The sequence below is a fragment of the Rattus norvegicus genome, chromosome 11 (genome assembly GCF_021556685.1).
Source record: "Rattus norvegicus strain SHRSP/BbbUtx chromosome 11, alternate assembly SHRSP_T2T, whole genome shotgun sequence".
Lineage (NCBI taxonomy): Eukaryota > Metazoa > Chordata > Mammalia > Rodentia > Muridae > Rattus > Rattus norvegicus.
In genome coordinates this window covers 91,808,308-91,829,351 of record NC_141544.1, presented here as the reverse complement: position 1 = coordinate 91,829,351, position 21,044 = coordinate 91,808,308, and the positions used below count along the sequence as shown (strand labels likewise).

At 46.6% G+C, this 21,044-nt stretch overlaps 1 long non-coding RNA gene across 1 annotated transcript; it reads left to right on the top strand.

Moving 5' to 3' along the window:
• Window positions 1–7,819: 7,819 nt before the first annotated feature.
• On the top strand, window positions 7,820–19,062 carry LOC148002680 (uncharacterized). Its single transcript, XR_015633641.1, has 3 exons — window positions 7,820–8,233; window positions 14,044–14,163; window positions 18,419–19,062. It is a non-coding gene; the product is annotated as an uncharacterized LOC148002680 (long non-coding RNA).
• Window positions 19,063–21,044: the final 1,982 nt, after the last annotated feature.

The following is a 21,044-nucleotide window of genomic DNA, read 5'->3' as shown; positions in this document are numbered from 1 at the left end:
ACACAGACATGGATTCAACCGGCTTTCTGTACACTACATACACATGCACGGCTTCAGTATGTTTTTGCACATTTGTAAACACATATCCAGGTCAGTGGGCTTTCACACGTTTTATACATACATACACGTTCAGGAGGGTGTTTTTGCATTTTCTGTGAATGCTGCCTATGGTAGCCCAGGAGAACCCTGGTCATTATTTGTACTTGCTAATGCGCTTCTTCCAAGAGCCAGTCCACTCAGAGCTAAGGCTGGAACAGCCCGCACAGATGTTGCTCTCGCCGTGAAGAAATGTGGCTGGGCGTCTTTGCTGATTTTTATTCATGGCCTAGACTTGCAATGTAAGGAGTTCCGTCTATCCCTGGGCTCTAAGCTTCAGTTCACTTTGAGTTGGAAAGGTTTGTGTCAAAGTGCCATAACCCTTACGTTAAACTGTGACATGTCATTGTGGGAATGGTAGGAGGGTCATAATGCCAGGCTCCAAAGCTCATGAGTTTTGCAGGAAAAGTGCCCTTCAGAGACACTATGGTCTCTGAGACAGCAAGTTCCCACCATGTACTGACACTATCTGCTCAAGTTGTCACAAACGAGTTCTAGGCCCAGGAGGTTGTACCGGCTGGTTTTGTGTGTCAACTTGACACAAGCTGGAGTTATCACAGAGAAAGGACCCTCAGTCAAGGAAATGCCTCCATGAGACCCAGCTGTAAGGCATTTTCTCAATTAGTGGTCAAAAGGAGAGGACCCAGCCCATTGTGGGTGGTGCCATCCTGGGCTGGTGGTTCAGGTCTATATAGAAAGCAATCTGAGCACAACAAGGCAAGCAAGCCAGTAAGTAACATCCCTCCATGGCCTCTGCATCAGCTCCTGCTTCCTCACCTGCTTGAGTTCCTGCCCTGACTTCCTTAGGTGATGAACAGCAATGTGGAAGTGTAAGCTGAATAAACCCTTTCCTCCCTAATTTGCTTCTTGGTCATGATGTTTGTGCAGGAATAGAAATTCTGGCTAAGACAGAGGTTGTAGTAGTCATGACAGAAATTTCCTTCAAGGCAGAAATTTCCACTCGATTATGTAAGAGCTCTTTCTGGTGGGGACCTGATGGGAGAGGGTAGTGGGGGGGGGGTGCACAGAGGAGGACTCTGGTGAGGGCTTTAAAGTCTGAGGGTCTCAGGATATTCTAGCTCTTTAACTGTACTGAAATGCTGATGATAACTTCTGAAGAGTCCTAAAAACTCTCTTGTTCTTTCTGAGGGTAAAAGGCTGCTGACTTAGGCAATTGACAGCAGGGAATTAAGTAATGTGGCCTTTGTTATCTCACAGCAGGAACTGCTGGGCTCTAACTTTCAGCCTGCTAGTCCTGAAGTCCCAGGAAGAAAAGGGAAACAGGAAAGTGTTTATAGTGTTTCTTACCAAAGTTGTAGAAAGTTCCCTATGAAAGCTATCTAAGGGGAAAAGCAGAAAGATCCAAAGTGGGGAAAGGGGAAAAAATTCTACTCTCCTCTTTGTCCTCAGTACTTATATATCTTTCAGAATACATGATCACATGTTAAAAAGTTCACAAGTTCACACAAAAAATCAAATCATAAATTGAAATAAAAGTTTACATCAGAGAATGGTTACATGCATCTCCATTAGGAGTAATTATATGGCTAAACATCCATCACCTCTCACAGTTCTGCAGGTTCACTGAAGGTTTAAAACCATAACTAAGTTATTAGTGAAGTTTTGTATAGATAAACCCAGTCAATATTTTATCTTCTGTTCTAGCACCTATAAATCGTTAGTTCCCTTTTTATGACTTTTGGTTAATTGTTTTACAACCTCTTGGAATGTGCTCTGAGTAGGAGAAAGTCTGGTTACCATCTCAGAGCAATTAACTGGTGACACTTGGGAGACTGGCAGAGTCCTCACTGCAGTTTGATTATCAGACCTAATAGCACTCCCACTATAAAAGAGCTTAAAAATCACTGATATAATTCTAGGAATTCTTAAAGGATCATCATTAAGACTTAAGTCTTGGGTTGGGGATTTAGCTCAGCGGTAGAGTGCTTGCCTAGCGAGCGCAAGGCCCTGGGTTCGGTCCCTAGCTCCGAAAAAGAAGAAAAGAAAAAAAAAAAGACTTAAGTCTTCTATTTGTCTATATAGCATCACTACAAGACTGTACACCTTTGTAGATCTGCTCCAAAGGGGTGGGCTATTACTTAGCAATTGTTACATATGTTCAATAATAACAGGAAAAACATATCAAGAGCAGGAATCTTTCCTAAAATGAATTCCCTTACGACCTTGCTCCGTAGGAGCAAACCTGTCACAGATTATATAATATTCCAAAGAAGGCCATCTCAGGAAGTTCACCTGCTAGTTATTAGCTTGTCCCATTATGGCTCCTGACAGGGACCAATGCGTGTATACTCACCCCATAAAGAGAACAGTCCAAGATAACGATTGATTGAACCAAAAGACCAGCTTGGTGAACTCAGAGCTCTTCCTGGGGTTGCTAACAGGAGTGTGGGTGAGGTACAGTAGCAGGGATGACTCAAAAAACAGTTGCATCAACAAAAACTCACCCCAGCACAGGTGACAGTTCAGGAAAGCTGCCACTGCTACCCTGGGACTGCACACCTGCTACCCTGGGAAATATGTCTACAGACCATTGCAAAACTCTGAGGCCATCTGGTCAGGTCTGCGTTCCTCCCACCCCCAACAGCTGTTTACTCCTCCAAGTCAGGAATCTTACAAATTTCCGCTTTCCCAGATGTGGCCTTTTTATCTATCTCCTGAGCCCTTTCTGGAGGATATTGGGTGGGGAGGAAGCTGCTGTACAGGCTAGGGACGGTGAAAAGTTCTGTTCATTGATATGGACAAAAGGCTTACTTAGGACCTACTGTGAGCTAGCTAGGTTTGTTCCAAGTCCTTTGAACGGATAGACTCGGTTTTAAATTCGGGCTAGAATTTGAACCTAGGCAATTTGCTCCTGAAAATGTACTTAGTACAATGAATATGTAGGTCCAGGAACAAAGTTAGAAAACGGGTAGTAAAGGCGGGAGAGTAATCTCAGTGCATAAAGGTGCCACCAAGCTCCACAACCTGATTTCAATCCCTGGGACCCCTATGGTGGAAGGAGTGAACAGATTTCCCAAGGTTGCTTCTGATGTCTATGGGGACATCATGTTGTATGTGTGCATGCACACAGACAATAAATAATAGATTCTAAAAAGAAAACGCATGTTAGCTAAACATGGTAGGAGAAGAACTGCTATTCTTTGCAGCTCAGATCTGCAAGGAAAAACTGACATTTGAGGGAATGCTATAAGGCAGACTGGATACCTGGCCTAGAAACAGAATTAGCCTTGGATCACGAAAGCCAGTTAACCCCTTTGAACCCTATTGTCTGAGGTGAAGAGGGGCAAGGTGTTTGTTCTTTCTTTGGCTCAGTTTGGGTTTTTCAAGACAGTTTCTGTGTGGCCCTGGCTGTCCTGGAACTCACTACTGTAGATCAGGCTAGCCTCGAACCCAGACATGCAACTGCCTTTGCTTCCCAAGTGCTAGGGTAAAAGGGGGCCCACTTGCCTAAAGGGTGAGTTTTAAACCTAAACTCCAGTGCATTTCTTAACGTCTAGTTTGGCTATTAGACACTGTATTTTTTCCCTCCTCAGTTAGTGTCTAATTGGTGAGATTCCCATCATAGATGAGGGGCATGCCTAGAAGTCAGGGAGATGGCTCTGTGGGCTTGCCGCACAAACCCGATGACGTGAATTCCACCCCTGGAACCCACCAAGAGCCAGACATTGTGGCTTCTTGTATTCATAGGCTCCTACTGCGAGGTGGGAGGCAGAGACTAGAGAATCATACAGGGGAGGTTGCAGGCCAACCTCCCGGAAATATGCAGCAGGGCACACACAAGGTGAAGGGAGAGAATGGACTTCCAAAAGTCACCCTCTGGCCTCAACACCTGTGCCATAGCATACAGCCACACCCATGGCATAATTACAATAAATATTTTAAAAGTTATACCCCGATTGAAAACATTTTAGGGTTACTCCCAATAGGGGTAGAAAGAATCTTATTTCTTTTTTTAAAAAAAGTTCTAGTTTGGGCTGGAGAGATGGCTCAGTGGTTAAGGGCACTGACTGCTCTTCCAGAGGTCCTGAGTTCAAATCCCAGCAACCACATGGTGGCTCACAACCATCTGTAAAGGGATCTGATGCCCTCTTCTAGTGTGTCTGAAAACAGCTGCCGTGTACGTATATAAATAAAAAAAAAATCTTAAAAAAATTCTAGTTCCAGTGATGAGCTGAAAAAAACCAACTAATGTTCAGCAACTCCAGGAAATAAGCAAGAAATACAATTACCACATGTTTGCCTCCTGAAAGTCCAGTATTTCTCCCACCACAATTGCCCAAGTCCTTGTGATCAAGGTTTGAATAAGGTCACACAGAGCGTCAGTATAGTTCCTGTGTAGATGTTATAGTCAAAGCCCAGACCCAGGCAGGAGGATAGCTGCCAAGCCTGACTACCTGAGTTTCATCCCTGAAGGAGAGGACCCGTTCCTCCAAGTTGTCCACAAGAGAACCTTAATACCCTTCCCCAACAACATAAGCAAATAAGTGGAATAAAAAAAATTAAAACCCCAGTCCAGTGAAAGGCAAAATACTCCTGAATGATATAATAGGCACATGCCCCTATTAAAGCAGCTAAGAATAAAGCAGGACAGTCTCCCTGGAGGACAGAGTGCCACAGGTGTAGCCATCAAGAGATGCTATAATGAAGTACAAAATAGCCACTGGATGTTTGTTTGTTTTGGAGACAGGGTCTCATGTAGCCCCACTGGCCTCAAACATACTAGTCCAGCCTTGAGCAAGAACTTATGGTGTCCACCTACCAGCCATGCCCAGGTTACTAGTACTGGAAGTCAACTCCAGGGCTTTGTGTATACCAGGCAAGATCTATATCCTGTTTCTTTGTACTGGATTATGAAGATTTAATATTATTTTGAGTTATATTGGGTAAAGTACAATACAGTTTAACAATGAGAACATACTATTAGAATTTACCTAGGATTATTTTTAAACCTTTCGAAATGTGACTATTACAATAGCTAAAGCATATTTGTAGTTCGCGGTATATCTCTGCTGACAGTGGAGCTCTACCCAGACTGTCCCAATCAATGTGGGATGAAAGCCGTATTTAGGGGCTCGAATCCAGGCTCTCATTCTGGACTGTGTTGGAGTCTTCCCACTGGGCAACCTTGTTTCTTCCTCTGCCCTGTAATCTGAACACTGCTCACCTGGACAGATTTTCATCCAAAACTGAACCAGTTGCTGCTGAAGAACTGAAACCAAGGCATGGAATTTGTTAGTGAAATTCTCCAGATTAACAAGCAGTAGAGTGTTTCCATAAAAGCAAGCCGTTTCTATCCAGCCATTTCAGCCATGCCCTCAGGTGTGTGCAGAGCTCATTTAGATCCAGGAGCTGCCCCCCTGCCGAGCTGCTTCCCCCCCCCTCTCAGGGAGCCTGGGGGTTAGAACTCAGTTTCTGATAATGGGGAGGGACTGGCCCTCTCCAGTATTTCAGCCTCTCTTTCACAATGTCTTCAAGCTACAGACATGTTTAGCATCCTTCTCGACATGCTCTACCTACCCCAAACATGTCTTACCTTGTCTGAAGACAGGCCTTGCCTTCATGTACTGCTCCTGTCTTATTAATCACTGCTTCCCCAAGAGTCATCCTTTCTGGTGTTCATTCTGTCTGGGGTGTTTCTAACACTGTTTGTTTTGGCAGAAGATGGGAAGTTTTCTTGCCACAGTGGGAAAGTACGTATCTAGACTCACATTCAGAATGTCCACTTCCCAGTTTAATCACAAAGTACCTCTCCATGGTAGGGTGGTGTTTTTTTTTTTTAATTGCATTTTTTATTTACATTTTAAATGTTATCCACTTTCCTGCTTTCCCCTCCAGAAACCTAATATCCCATCACCCCTCCCCCTGCTTCTATGAGGGTGTGCCCTTACCCTCGCACCCACTCCCTCCCACCTCCCCCACGCTGACACTCCCCTACACTGGGGCACTGAGCCTTGACAGGACCAAGGCTCTCTCCTCCCATTGATGCCCCACAAGGCATCCTCTGGTACATATGTGGATGGATCCATAGGTCCATCCCTGTGTTCTCTTGGGATGGTGGTTTAGTCCCTGGGAGCTCTTGGAGGTCTGGTTGGTTAATATTATGTTCTTCTTATGGGGTTGCAAACCCCTTCGGCTCCTCCAGTCCCTTTTCAATTTCTCCATTGGGGACCCTGTTCTCAGTTCAATGGTTTGGCTGTGGGAGCATCCACCTCTGTATTTATCATGCTCTGGCACAGCCTCTCAGCAGACAGTTCTATCAGGCTCCTGTCAGCATGCACCTCTTGCCATAGGATGGTGGTTTTAACAAAGCTCACTTCCTAGATTATCGAATAGTTAAGATACTGGCGACAGGAGTAGCTTTCTTGGGATAGACAGACAAAAAGAAGTTACTTTGTACCTCTTTTATAAAGGTTTGGGAGCTTTAGTTCCCATTTCTCCCACTCCATTTCCTTTCCACTGCAGTAAACAACTTGGTCCCCAGGTGGCGCTCAAATAATGGCGTGAGCTCTAAAATCAGCCCTGCGGCTATAGTTTCCTTTTTTTAAAGCCACATTCTGATGGTTGCCAATAAAAATCAAGTTATTCTGTAAAACAAATAACAATGGAAGTGCAAAGTCAAATAACTAATGCCCATTAAGTGCCTGCTTAGCCTCCCCTTAGCCTCCTTTAATGCTGATGCAGAGGAGTCCAATTTCACTGGGCTGGGTTGGGTGTTGTTGTTGCTGCTGTTACATTAATTTACACATTTCTGTGTGTACACCCTGTGAACATGTATGGGTGCCACGGTACATGGGGGAAGGTCATAGGACAACCTGTTAAAGTCTGTTCTCTCCTTCCACGGTGTGGATTCCAGGGATCTAACCCAGCTCCTAAGACCTTTCACATACTGAGCCATCTTGCTGACCTGCCCAATGTGGGCTGGGTTTGTATTTGGAGCTTGATTCCACCAAATATGAAAAGCAATAACGTTAAACTAAAATCAGAGACAACTTCTGAGACAGAAGATGGGCGACAGACCTGGGGACCACTGCCAAGCTCTGGATTGTATAAACAAGAACCAAGCTGGTAGCTAGTTAAAGCGTTGGCCTCCTCTCTGAGCTGCATCATTAAAACAGGGAAATGCCGCAGACCACCCAGGGGAGTATGTCAGCAGAGGGACCAAGGCTTGGATTTCAGGTAGACAACAGATTTGGCGTGAAAGACAGACACAAACTTGAGGTGTGTGTGCTGCAAAAAGCTTTACTTCTTGGCGTAGATTTAAGCAGTTAAAACAGGTACATCATAATTGGCAATCATCCAGCTCTTATTCATTACCCCACCAAATGTCCCTTGTAGAGTCCCTTGTAGAGAGGAAAGCTAAACATAGAGTCTAGGAAACAGTTCTCAACTGCAAACAATAGTTTAAAAAAACTGCAGTTATACTGCCAGATTTGTGGGCACCAGGTATGCATTCATCATTTATCTTTGTCACAATGAAGTTTAAACTCTGTATTTATGGCCCCTCAGATTAATAAGGAAACTTTTGTAACCATAGTTAACTCTTGATAAGTTTGTTCAACTTGTTGGAACTTGTCTATGATCTTTCTAAAATAGTCATTACTATTTTGAATCATGCAAAACAAAACTTTTCCAAAAGGGGGGAAAGGCTTTTCTGGAACAGTCACGTTGTTAGTAACTGCAATTAATTTCCCTCCTATTTGCTGGGAACTAATGGGTGCATCAGTTGAATTCATCGCAGTCGTTGAGTTCATCAGGATCATGGTGGTGTGAGACGTTTCCGTCTCTGAACTCTCAGTTCCTGAGACATCTAAAGGTACATGACCATCTTCCCACACTGCTGTATTCTTAAAATCAGATATTGCTGACAGGCTTAAAGTTGCTAAGATCACCAAGGTTAAAAACACAGAAGGCATCTCCACCGCAAGCAGGTCAGCCAATATGGAAGGCAGCCTGGGTTGGCACAAAGGGGCTGTGCTCTGATTGGCTCACTGTATCGGCACCGAGTATCTCAGGAGAGAGCGTCAGTGCCAATGCCTGCTGGTCTGGAAGTCATGGAGCTCTCACATCCGTCAGTTTGAAGAACTCAGGGAAAGCCAGAGCTCACTGATGCTGACAGGTAAGCTTGTTTGACGTTTCCAGTTAGAGAAGCAACTTCGTTGAAGAGGCGTGGCTTGACCACTTATCTGTCAAGTCATCTCCTGAACTGATGTCGGTTGACACAGGCTATCTGTCCTACATGTGTGGTCAGAGTAGTGAACAAGCTGCCCTAGTGAATAAAGGGTCTAACATCATTGGTCCGACAAAAGGCCATAAGGCCTCACGTTATAGTAAACTAAACCCCCTTGTGCTTTGCGGTTTGTTAAAGAAATGTCGAGTCTGCCAGGACCTGCCTCTCTGCTCAGCAGCTGCTGCAGAAGAGAGGTCAGGATGTCCTAGGGTGACATGAGACAGGCAGATGAGACTATAAGGGTTGTGTCCCTTTTCTACTACTGGAACCAATTACTCAACATTGTGGCTCACACAGCAACGTTGTATTTCCCCTCGTGCCTACATTATAGTCATGCTTGATGGAAACGCCTGGTTCTACTTGGTGTCACTATGACAGCTAAGAGCCATTTAAAGGCCTCTTCTCATATGTCTGACAGCTGAATCTAGGGGGACAGAGCTGTCCGAAGACACATGCCCCAAAGGAAGAGAGACCAGGGTGTGGGGAGGTCTCTCCCATGATCTGGCTTCACAACTCCTCAGAGACTCCTCTGCTTCGTCTCTGCCCATAAAGGCAGCTGTAGGGCTCATCCACAGGAGAAAAGTTTGACTCGATCTTTTGACAAAATAAGTAAAAACAAAAACCTTCTAATCTTGAAAGAGTATAGGAAGTAGGAAAGAGTTCTTCGAGAAGTCATTTGGATGGTGTTTTGCTGGGGCAAACATGTGAAGAAATGTTTTGTTAAAATAGACACGTGTGTGTGGAAGGCTAAGGCAGACTCAGGAAGGAAAGTTTCGCTGACACAGACCCAGGAAAGAGGATGATCTGCTAAAGCAAGTCTGAGAAAGGAAAAGGCTTCTTTGCCAACAACATGCGTGCACTGGTCGGACTTACATTACACAGCTGAGCTGCACGTGTTGGGACTCTGTGGACTTGGGAGGGCTGGGTACTCGTGCTAAGGCAAGACACGTGTGAGGCAAAACCCATGCTGGTGCAGGGCCCGTGGAGGACATGTGTTGCGGTAAAAATTAGAAAGGAATGTTTTTCTATCAGTTCCCACAAGCCGGATCCGCTCGCTCTGGCTGTTCCTCTGCCACACGGTCTGCAAGCCTCCCTCTCCCGGCTGTCTCCCTTTTGGGTGCCCTCTCTGCGCAGTCCCCTGGGCGGTAGTTACCACGCCTGGGATGCATACAGTTGCAAGCATCGCTGTTGCCGTCTTTGAAAGGACAATCCCTGGTGTTCATGGGAGGTGGGGGAGCACGCAGGAACCAAAGCTGAAGGGTGTCAGAGCAGCTGCAGGGAAAGCCACACAGCTCATAGAGAGGGGAAATCCAGCTGTGACTCTAGAAGTGTGAAGCATCTCCTGAGCCTCGAGGACCAACCGCTGGGAGGCAGGGCAGGGAAGGGATGCGGAGGGAAGAATATGGAGACTCACATGCTCTGCCAAACACAGTCACAGACGGGAACCTTCCTGTCTGGCTTTTGAGTCCATTTCAGTGTTTGTTAAGTCAGTTCCCCTGTGGAATTGCTAGCCACATCTGTGTATGCCTGCCTGCCTGCCAGCCCTTCCTTTTTACTCAGGTTGGGGTTCTCTGTGCTTTTTCCTAGTAGATGAAATGGAGAGAGAGAGAGAGAGAGAGAGAGAGAGAGAGAGAGAGAGAGAGAGAGAGAGAGAGAGAGAGAGAGAACATCATCAAGGTGAGCATGTAAACTGTCAAGCACAGCCAGTTTTAAAAATGCAGTAGAAGAAAGCAGCCGAGAACACCTTTCTTGATGGGGGAAGTAACATGAAAACATTACACTCTAGTGGTCCACTGAGACTTTCAAGTTGCTGCTGAGTGAATCACCAGGAGGCTCTGGAAAACTAAGGATGTCTAGAGGCCAACCACTGAGTGATGGAGGGCAGCCTTATTCCACCGTGCCCTCCACTGCTAGTCTCTGGACTCAGACACCTTCCCAGCGCACAGCTTGTGGGGTGAGGTGGGATCTTTCCAACCCATGAGGCCACGCGGTCCAGTTCTTGCTGAAGATGGTGCTGGATCAGGAGAACCCTGGTCCCACTAGTTTTGGGCCATCCCCTCACCCCTGGAGTCTGCTTTCTCCCTCATGTGCTTCTTCCTCCTCCACACACATTCTTCTCTGACAATGTCGCCAACAGCTGTGTGTCTGTGATATATATATATATATATATATATATATATATATGTATGTATTTTAATATCCCTAAGACAGACAGATCCTGGCTATTTCATTCATGAGAGGAAAAGCAGGTTCTGTGCCAACTGGGCTGCTCCAACATGTCACATGAGCACTGAAAGATAATCTCCCTCACCCCACCCCTGCCTGTTTACACATTTATCAGAATAGAAAGTATAAGAATGGCATCGGCTTTAAACCACGCTTATTTAAACAGTTGACAAAATGCCTTTTATTGAGGGGAAAATGAGCAATTAAGATAATAGTGAAAAATCAAACACCGGCCTTTGTGTGTGTGTGTGTGTGCGTGTGTGTGTGTGTGTCTGTGTGTCTGTGTGTGCTTGCATCTGTCTGTCTCTCCCCCCACCTGTGTCTCTGTCTCTGTCACCCTCCCTCCTCATCTCCATTCTTTCCTCTCTGACCCCAACCCCCGGTGTGGGGTTGGGATGGAGGGAGGGTTACTTAAAATGGCGGAGTCTAGTCAAACCTTGGCGAGAGTTGATCCAGAGCCTAGCATAGTATATTTCTGTTTTTCTTGACTGGAGACCAAGAGCCACAGGAACCCTTGCACCCGGAACTGGACTTGGCTTCTGACTTTTGTTAGGGCATAACAAACAGGATTACCCATTATCGGGGTATCTGGTTTCCTGGTGCCATTTCTCTGAACCCCAAGGTGGTGTGGCCTGTAAAGGAAAGGCATGTGGGGGGGTCTGTGGGGAAGGGGTGCTCTCCCCCATGGGGGTCATAGATGCTTTCACCATGGAGGGAGACTGGGAACGCATCTCATCTGGCAGAGATCATAAGCTTGGGGGTGCTGCTGTTAAATCTCAACTCCGACAAGGTGTAGGGGACCAAAATGCATCAACAGCTCATACAGTGAGGTGATGTCTCAGGTTGGACCGAGGAAACATTTCTCACTTGCAGTAAAGAGTGCTGATCTGAATTGGGGCCTGAGCCGCTCCCCCCTACTCCAGGTCTCCTGCATCCCTCACTTCCTGCTGAGATTCCCCTGTCAGTAGCTTTCCCCAGACCAGTGTTTAAGGACAGGATAACAAGCTGACGGCGGACTTGATTCCATTGCATCACAAAGTAAATTAGCCTTGAGCTGTTGGTTTTGGACTGTCTACAAGAGATAACGCAGTCACCCACTGGTTGCGTGTAGTTTCTGGGTTTCAATGTCCTTGGCAACCATTTCCTGCCCCCTCTGAAATGTGATGTTCCCAAACTTCTTTAGTTAAATGTCCTATAATCGGTTCATTTCTCAAAATGTGCTGTATAGTCGCTCTGTATTTAAGAGTGATCTAGTGACACAAGACCGTGTGAGTACCATGCTCTGTTTTTCAAGGAATTGAATTGGTGTCCCTGGGCACCACAGCTTGTTGCTAGGCGTTGCTATGTGATCCTGCAGAGACCTGACCACCCCTTGGCTCTGTGTCCTTCTTTGAGATACTTCTGCCTAAGACTACCCTCTTGCTGTGGGTATCCATGCTTATCCAAGGATACCACTCAATGAAAGCACTGTCGGGCACTGGTGACCCTTACCAGGCTTTTGGGGCTACTCCCTTCTCTAATCAGTCAACGCATTCAAATCCCTGAGAACTATTGCCTGATTCTCAACAACGGGCTTCTCCTGGGAGCCCTGCTTGTTCTCTACAAAGTACCTTGGCTACCTCTGCACATTGCTGCGGTCTCCTGAGTACTATTGCCTGCCACAAATACCACATTCCCTTGAGGAACACTTTCTGCTTGAGAGTCCTGCTGCCTACGGTGAACACCACTGCTTGGCTGTGGCACAGCTGCCTGCCTCTGGGCACTACTGCCTGGTGCTGGATGGCCACTGCACACCACTGGGCATGCTCCCTACACTGAGCCCTGCTAGCCTTTGTCCTTGGCCTCATCCTGCCTCTTTGCCTGATCACTGCCCTACTGAGGTCTTGAACATCAGGACTATACAGCATTATAAAAATCGTAGGATAATGCCTTTGTTTTTCTTTGTCCCAAGTTGTCAATGAGCATCAAAATAAATGTGTTTGGACTTCTGAAGTCCTTCAGTTTTTATAACAGAACTCCAATTTTTATATCAGAAGACAAATCCAAGTGACAGGCACTGTTGTGTTTTTTTCCAGTTGGTCACAGGGGCTCTGGTACCAAGCTAGGCCTTTTAGTCTAGGCTCTACTTCAAGGAGATGTGTTCTCTCTGAGAGCCTCCTGGAGAAGTAGGTGAGAGTTTGACATCTGGATTCACAGGCACTGGGCCTGGCTTAGGCTTCTTCTGAAACCCCACCTTCACCCCCTGTGACACACTTTCTCCAACAAGGCCACACCTACTCTAACAAGACCATACTTTCCAACCCCTCTCAAGTAGTGCCATTCCCTGATGACCAAGCACCAAACATGAGCCTACAGGGAGGGGGATTCTCTTTCAAACCACCATAGCCCCTCATCCTTCCTTCCATTAGGTGGTGTGTTCCACAAATCCCCAGAAAAGCAACCATGCTGCCTGAGGTGAATGTGACATACGTTAAATTGTCATGTACTGTTTGGAAGCTGCATCCCCTTCCATTTCAGACCGAAGCATGTTTATCTCAAAATGTCCTCCAATAATAAGTTATCTGAGAGTGGGCTGGTCCCCTTAATCCCTATAACGGAGAGGAAAATACAACAAAACAGCTGTGCCCTTGAGGACTGCTCCCAACAGAGGTTATCATTGTTTATCCCATAATTGGAAAGCGCCTGGAGCAGGAAGAAGGCAAAAGCTTAGCCACCACAAGTTCACGCCACAGGAAGCTCACCTGTGCAGAGAAATCTCAACCAGGAGGCCCAGGAGATTCTCTGAGCTTCCCCAGTTGGTTTCTGCTGGATGCGCCCGGTTTGATGGTGTGGTCTCTACCTGTGGCTGTCTGTGCTTTTCGTCTGAAGTACTGCACAAAAGAGGATATTCTGTCTGGGACCCTCTATCTGTCAAAAGCTCCCACTGGCTGTTTTAGTTCCCGGGGCTTCCCCAATCAGTTTCTGCTGACGGTGCAGTTGTCTGATCCATGCTCTGCTTTCTTTGGTGCTCGCTGTTTTCTTCCTTGGCACCCGCTTGCTGTGTGTTTGATAAACTCCCGAGTATGAAACTGAAAACATGACGACTGTGGGTCATTGTCTGTAGAGGCAGAGACCCAAGGCTCCAGAAGACGGCGAGCTACCTCTGCCACTCAGGAGGGAAAGTTCAATCCTGACAAGGCAGGAGACGAGAAAAAGCCCAAAGTTGGCTGAGTAAATGAAATTGAATAATAGGGCAGACCAACGGAAAGCAGAAAACGCAAAGGGTTTATGGGTTGTCACAAGTCATTTCTAGTCCTAACGGGAAAGGATGGCGCTTGGATTGGCTTAATAGGAAACAATACTTGAAATGCAAATATTAGGATAGAGGTGTTGAAAATAGAGGGTTGTGAGTTTTTTTCTAAAGAAAGATGACTTTCTTCTCTCTCTCTCTCTCTCTCTCTCTCTCTCTCTCTCTCTCTCTCTCTCTCGTCCAGTCTCTAGGTGTGACTTCAGGTGCTGTGTATGTGCTGACGTGTGCTCTGTCTGCTGGATCACTCTGGGTTTCTGCGTGGGAAATGCATCACCATGACAAGAAGTAGAGCTGACATTGTGAGGTAGAGGATACAGAACTGGGTCAAAGTCCTACCTCTGTCTGCTCGGCAAATCTCCACCCAGAATTGTCGGCATGAAAAGAAGCCGAGGCAGCAAGTTAGAGGACGGGGCTCTTGCCTGTTGCTCTGTATCCGACCCGTTCTTTAACTTACATCATTTCTTATAGTGCTGGGGATAGGACACAGGGCATCACACTATAAGCAACTCTACCACTGAGCTATATTTCCAGCCCTTATGTAATTATTTTATAATTTTATTTCAGTAACCACTATTTTTTCATTAAGAACTCATTGGCTTTTAAAATGCAACCCCGCCCTCCACTGTCAGCATTTACTTTGGAGATGGAGTTTTTATAACATGGTCAGAACTAATTTTTTAATTGGGAAGGCTCCTAGCAGATGAGCATCTGGAAGAAAGGACTAAGAAAACCCTTGAGAAAAAAGCTACCCTCAAAAGCCATCTGGGCACAGAGGACCCCAGCTATGAGAAACTCAGAGGCACCCCTTTATTTGTCCAAATCCTGCCCCCTTATTTTCCTCCCCTCTCCTGCTCATCGTTGCTAGAACGGGTCTTTCCTTCTCTGAGGATGCCTGCAGTACTTGGTTCCTTTTTCTATACTACTCAAGCTCTTTAGGACTACTCCACGCTTTGTGTGGCTCAATGAGAATGAAGAGCCAGGTTCCCTTGTTTGAAAAAAAAATGTTTAAAATTTCAAGACATCTAGCATGCAGAATTCTTCCATCCACAGTTTGCTTCTAAGTGCCCAAGCATGGGCAATTCCTGGGAAGCCAGCTCTGACTGCATTTGTAGATTCCAAGAGGACACTGAGAGTGTCACCAGGCAAGCCATCTTTTGGGTACCCATTGATGCCTTGTTTCTGGGCTCCAGCACTAAATGCCTGTGTCTCTGGCCTCCTGAGTCCCCATAGCCACGCCACACCTACTGCATACAATCTTGAACCTTGTCTTGTTGACTTCCTCAGGTAGGAAACTAACTACACACACACACACACACACACACACACACACACACACACACACACACCATCTCCCTTTCTTCTGGTTCCTCCCATTGTCAGATGCTATTAGCTACTAACACAAGGTTTGCTGGGACAGCATGTTGATACAAAAGTAAAACGTATATGTAAGACCTGCCACTTTCACCTATTGCATCCCTTCTGTGCTGTTGATAACTTAGTCTTAGTCAGGGTTTCTATTACTGCACAAAACAACATGACCAAGAGGCAAGTTGGGGAGGAAATGGTTTAGTTAGCTTACATTGCCACATTGCTGTTCATCACCAAAGGAAGTCAGGACTGGAACTCACACAGGTAGGGACCTGGAGGCAGGAGCTGATGCAGAAGCCATGGAGGAGTGCTGCTTACTAGATAGCTTCCCCTGGCTTTCTCAGCTTACTCTCTTGTAGAATCCAGGACTACCAGCCTAGGGATGGTGCCACCCACAATGGTCCCTCCCACCCTTGATCACTAATTGAGAAAATTCGTTACAGCTGGATCTCACGGAGGCTCCTTTCTCTGTGATAACTCCAACTTGTGTCAAGTTGACACACACAATCAGCCAGGATAGTAACATAGATGGTCCTTGCTAGGAACTTAAGTGTACTTCTTATCTACTACTGTAATCCATCTCTGAAGTATTCACTACTATAGTCACTCCCTTTACAGATGAGTAAACCGAGGCTCAGAGAGTTTGAGCAACTTGTCCAAGGGGGAAAAAACCCAAAGAGCCTTGACCTTAGCCATTGGGCCATACTGCTTCTGACATGGGCTAACTGAAGGCAAAGGGCACCTCTTCATCCCCATCCTACCTCTGTGTACTCTCCATGCCTGCATATTAGGACTACTAAGAACTACTGTTTACTGGTAGCCAGCCCTATGCTAGGCTTCATTCACAGTGAACACAATGAGTTGATGTTATCTCCTGAACTCCTCCGGTTATCTTTAGAAGCCTGGTTTTAGTGCCCATGTTTAATGGATGGAGAAACTAGGGCTTAGCAAGATTTAAGACCACTAAGTTGAAAAATAGTGGCAGAAGGTCTGAGATTTTGGTGAGCCTCTTGGCTCCCCAGGGATGCTCAGCTGCCCCAGAGCCCTGCCTCCCTCTGCTAACCTCTCTCCATCCTGTTCAGCCTCACCTCCCTGCTCCTGCCTGTCTGTCAGAATTCAGCTCCTGAGGTACAGCCTGTCACTTAGCCCATCAAATGACTGGGCTTCTGGTTGCAAATCTCAGCACACAAAGAGAGCCACCTTGGCCCCATGATCTACACCTTCACCACAAGTTGTCTCTCTGGTGTCCTGTTGTCGTTCAATGTTTGATAAGAACAAATGCTTCGAAAGATGGCCCACCTCCCAAGTATAGTCAAAAGATCAGTCAGCAAGAAAAAAATGCTACCAGCTAGAGGCTTGCTGGATTTAAGACCAATGTGAGTCCATCCCATCTTATGATTCTTTCATTGAAGTTAATGTTTTCCCTGTACATGTTCAAGACACCTAATCAAGGCAATACAAAGATAGGAGTGCCTATGTTTTGATTTCATTGTTAACCCTTTTGAGAGTCCAGATAAACCTCTGGGAACCAGAAGGACCCCTTCTGTAGTGGCAACTGGCAAGCTTCCATCATTAATTGAACCGTGTACACTCTACACAAGCCATCTCCACTCAGCTATGTAACTGACTCATGACCACAAGACGACTTACCTCACTATTTAGCCATTAGCGTCCATCTTACCAACTCAATCACATGATGAGATCACCTCAACATGAATTTAGTTGAGCAATGACTGAAGGAAGAGAGATAGCGGAGGCTAGAAAGCAAAACAGGCAGAGATGAATGTCCTAGAGTCCAGTGTAGAGACCAGGCACTTAGTCTGTGTAACTTCTGAGGGAAAAAGTCTGTGACACTCCCTACTCCCAGTGAGGTTTTAAATCAGGTTGATGTAAAGTGAAAAAGCTCCTTCACAACTAGAGTTAACAATAGAACAGGCTGTCAGAGTGGAAAAGAAGTTCCTGTGTCTGACTCTCAAGTGGACAACAGGCACCAGAGGGAACTCCTGCGAGGATAACTGTTCCCCAACCCCTCTGTGGGGGCTGGGCAGGAGGTGGGTCCTGTGGACTCTGCCCACCCCAGGACTGTGTGCTTCTGGGTTTCAGGTTGAGGGGAGAAAGCTTTCTGTGTGCTCACGGCAAGCAGCAGAGAGCCAGGCTGTCACACACAGCAGGGAGCAACTGGAAGAAAAGGGACCATCTACTGTAGCTTGTCCAGAGAATATTTTCTACTTATCAGGGCAAAGATTCACAGGCTCTTAACTATGAACTCACAGACCCCCCTGTAACCTCAACCATTCACAGACTGGATTAGTAAATGTCCAAACTTAACAGGTGCCATGAGTCACTTGGGGCCAGTGGCCCCAGATAACCTTCCAGGGTGAGGTCATGGCTCTTCTGAAAGTCTTCACATCTAAACCCCAGCAGGCACACAGCATGGCTCATTCTCACCTCTCTTCTGTTGAGAGGACACTCACCTTGAAGTTAGCAAAGGGCGATGAAGAAGCCTGCAGGAGAGGTGGGCGGGATACTCGTTACTGGCTAGACTTTCCCTGGAAAACATGTAACTAGAAATAGTCTAATCATTTACCTTTTATTTACCTTCTAAACCTACAGCTGAGATAACTTCAGTACCATCCAAGTCATCACCAAAATTTATTGAGGTTTTTGTTTTTTGTTTTTGTTTTTGTTTTGTTTTGTTTTTTTGTTTTTTAGAAAAAATGATTTCTGAGTATTTTTCACTTACTGAAATTATGCAGGCAGACTTGTTGTAAACTCCCCCCACCCGCTGTTAACCAATCTCATTGCGTTTTATATTCCTTTAGTCTCCCCTCCTCCCAAAACCATGTTTTGTTGTTCTTGTTGATGTTTTTGTTGTTTACTGCTAAGAAGTTGCCATCAGTAGTGGCCAGAAGTCAATTCCTAGCTTCCTCTGGCTATATATTCTGCAGGTTCTGGATTAACGGAGAAGCAATCAGATTGGGCCAAATCCAGTCTCTGATTTCTCGATGTGTTAGAGAGGCTAAGTTCTAGAACCTCTAGGAGCCTCTGCTTCTCCCCTGGAAAGAAGGAGGGTGGGAACAGCGTGTCTCTCCTACTCTCTCTCCTGGCTGCCCGTAGAGGTGAGATTCAGTCTCAGGGGCCACACACCCCATGTCTTTGACCCTAAACTGGTTTTCTGTTTTGTGACACAGAGCATGTGACAGGGAGTAGCAGGTAGTAGAAAGCCTTCTTTCAAATGAAAGAGAATGGAAGACTTGCATTATTTCTTCTGGGATCGATCGGGTAACACTAACTGCATGAATCCTGGTGTTCCTGGAGCCGTCTCACCAGCTCAAACGATAAAAACAGTGGCAGCAGTGACACTGCCCCTTGAAAAAGAAGAATGAAGAGAGAAGAAGAAAGATCTGTTGGTTTTTCTTGCAGTTCTGGGCGTTCACCCTGCCTGTTCACTATAAGCCAGACAGGAAGGAAGAACTTGGGCTCAGAACTGAAGGGCGGACAACCCCAGGGGTGGCTCCTCTGTAAGCCCAGCACCTTCATCGCTTCCTGACCTCACTTCAGTCTGCCTCTGCTCCCCTCCTTCACATGTGCCCTTGAAGGTAGCCTTTTGGATTTAGATCCACAGAGCCAAGCTGTGACTGTCAGAACCAGGTCACTGGTTTTTATCTGTTTGCCTGTGTGGTCAGGACCATGTCATCCAACTGTAGTTCTTCCAGACAACTGGGCAGTGCCTTCTGAGGCAACGGGGAATGAATTACCTTCCCAAGATCCCGGATGGATCCTAGGGTAACTGGCATTCTGTTGGTTCTCATTTTATATTAAAGAAATAAATCCACTCTGTGTCTGCAGATGTTATGATAATTCATACAGTGGCAGCATGAAGATTTTGTACAACAATCTGTGGTTCCCAGCGTATCAGAAGTTACTGATGCCAGTGCAGTGGGGGAGGGGAGGGAGGGAGAAAGAGGGAGAGGGAGATGGAGAGGGAGGGAGAGGGAGAGGGAGAGGGAGAGGGAGAGGGAGAGGGAGAGGGAGAGGGAGAGGGAGAGGGAGTGAGCGAGAGTGTCTTCATGATGACTAAGGTCTTCTCCTTCCTCCGTGTCCAGGCAGCTAACTTTTCAGGCAGTAGACACTCCCAAATGCTTTTCTTTGAACACAGGAGTGAAGAAACAGTGGGTTATCAGAATCTAAATGTCTGCCTTCATGGGGCTTTGATCCTTCAGGAAACATAAGGGGCAGAGTCCGGTAGCTGCCCTGTGATTAACCCAACACTGGGGCTTCTTCCCCATGGCAGCCAAGGCTCGATCGGGTTTCCGTCCTTCGCTGGCACACACACATTCTCTGTCTGGTTTGTGAGAAGCTATGTTTCTGTCGCCCCTGCTGCTGCCTCACTTAGTATCTCACCTATTTCTAGCCCTCTTTCTATGCTGAGCCCCACCCCCACCACACCCCCAGCAGGGCCACAGAGAGAACTGACCTATGAACACGCTGGTCTGAGAGAACTTAGGTTAATCTTTTTTTTCTCTTTTGTCCTGGGTTACATTCACAGCTGTAAATACTGAATTCTCATCCATTTATCCATTCCCCCTCTCTCCCTCTCCTTCCCCCTCCCTCTCCTCTCCTCCCCTTCTCCCTGCCCCTTTCCCATCCTTCTTCCTCTCTCCCTCTCTCTTTCTGTCTCTCCACCCCCCCTCTCCCCCTCTCATCTCCTTTCTATCAGCTGGAGACTGAATCCAGGATATTGGTGATTGAACATGCTAAGCAAACGTTCTATCACTGAACTATATGCTATATGCTCAGCCTCCCTCTTTTTTCTCTGAGAATCACAATTAAGTTGACTGGGCTTCGTTTACCACACTCTGTAGCCCAGGCAGATTTTGAACTTGTGATCCTCCTGCCTCAGCCTTCCTGATAGCTAGGATTAGGATTAGCAGACTTGTGTTACCAGGTTTGGTCTAAATATCACACTCTGTTGGAATGCCTAGTCTAAAGGCTCCCTGGTGACACATGGAGAGGCCCTGATGCCATTCCTAACTTCTGTCCTGAAGTTTGTGCTGCCATTAACACTGCTTAGTAACCTGCTTCTGCCTTAGGGATCGCTGTTCCTCCTGTGCTCCCGAGACTGGGACCCTGTTCCCCTCAGCAAGCTTTACCACACTGTGTGGAATTGGGTGTGAGTACAGCACCAGTGCCCCATCATGAGATGAGAGCTCAGGGAAAGTGCACAGAACTCAGTAAAACAACAGAGGTGCACCACAGAATCACACAGTCGTCACGAACGCGTTTTTAAGCCTTTTTAATAACATGAAGCAATATTCACAGGAGAGTGCTAAACAGGAAAATGAACATCTGTACACTTCTATTTGATGGAGAAAATGAGGTGTGGGGTTAAGAGCTATCTTCTCTCTCACCACATCCCTGGGTGAGAGACAGCCAACTGCTAGCTTAAATACTACTGCTTGTTCCATTGCTATCTTGTCCACCCACCTCCCCACTCCCATGCAAAATCTTATCGGATCTCTTCCCAGGTAGACGACACTGGGAGCTGCTCCTGCTAGCTGACTGGAGGACCGCTACTTCAGGGGTGCCTTACAGAAGGGTGTGAAAGCTGCTGTCTCCAAAGCCCCCACTCCTCATATGGACAAAGCAGCTCCTCGTCCCCAGTCTTGATGAAGGACTGAAGGGCTCTCCTGGCCAGGACTGGGAGCCCGAGGGACTGGGTTGCTGGGAGGGCTGTCTTGCTATGGACTAACGCAGAGACAAAGAGGAGAGAGAGCTCTGCCCAGGCAGAGCTGCCAGGCTGATGACGGATGATGA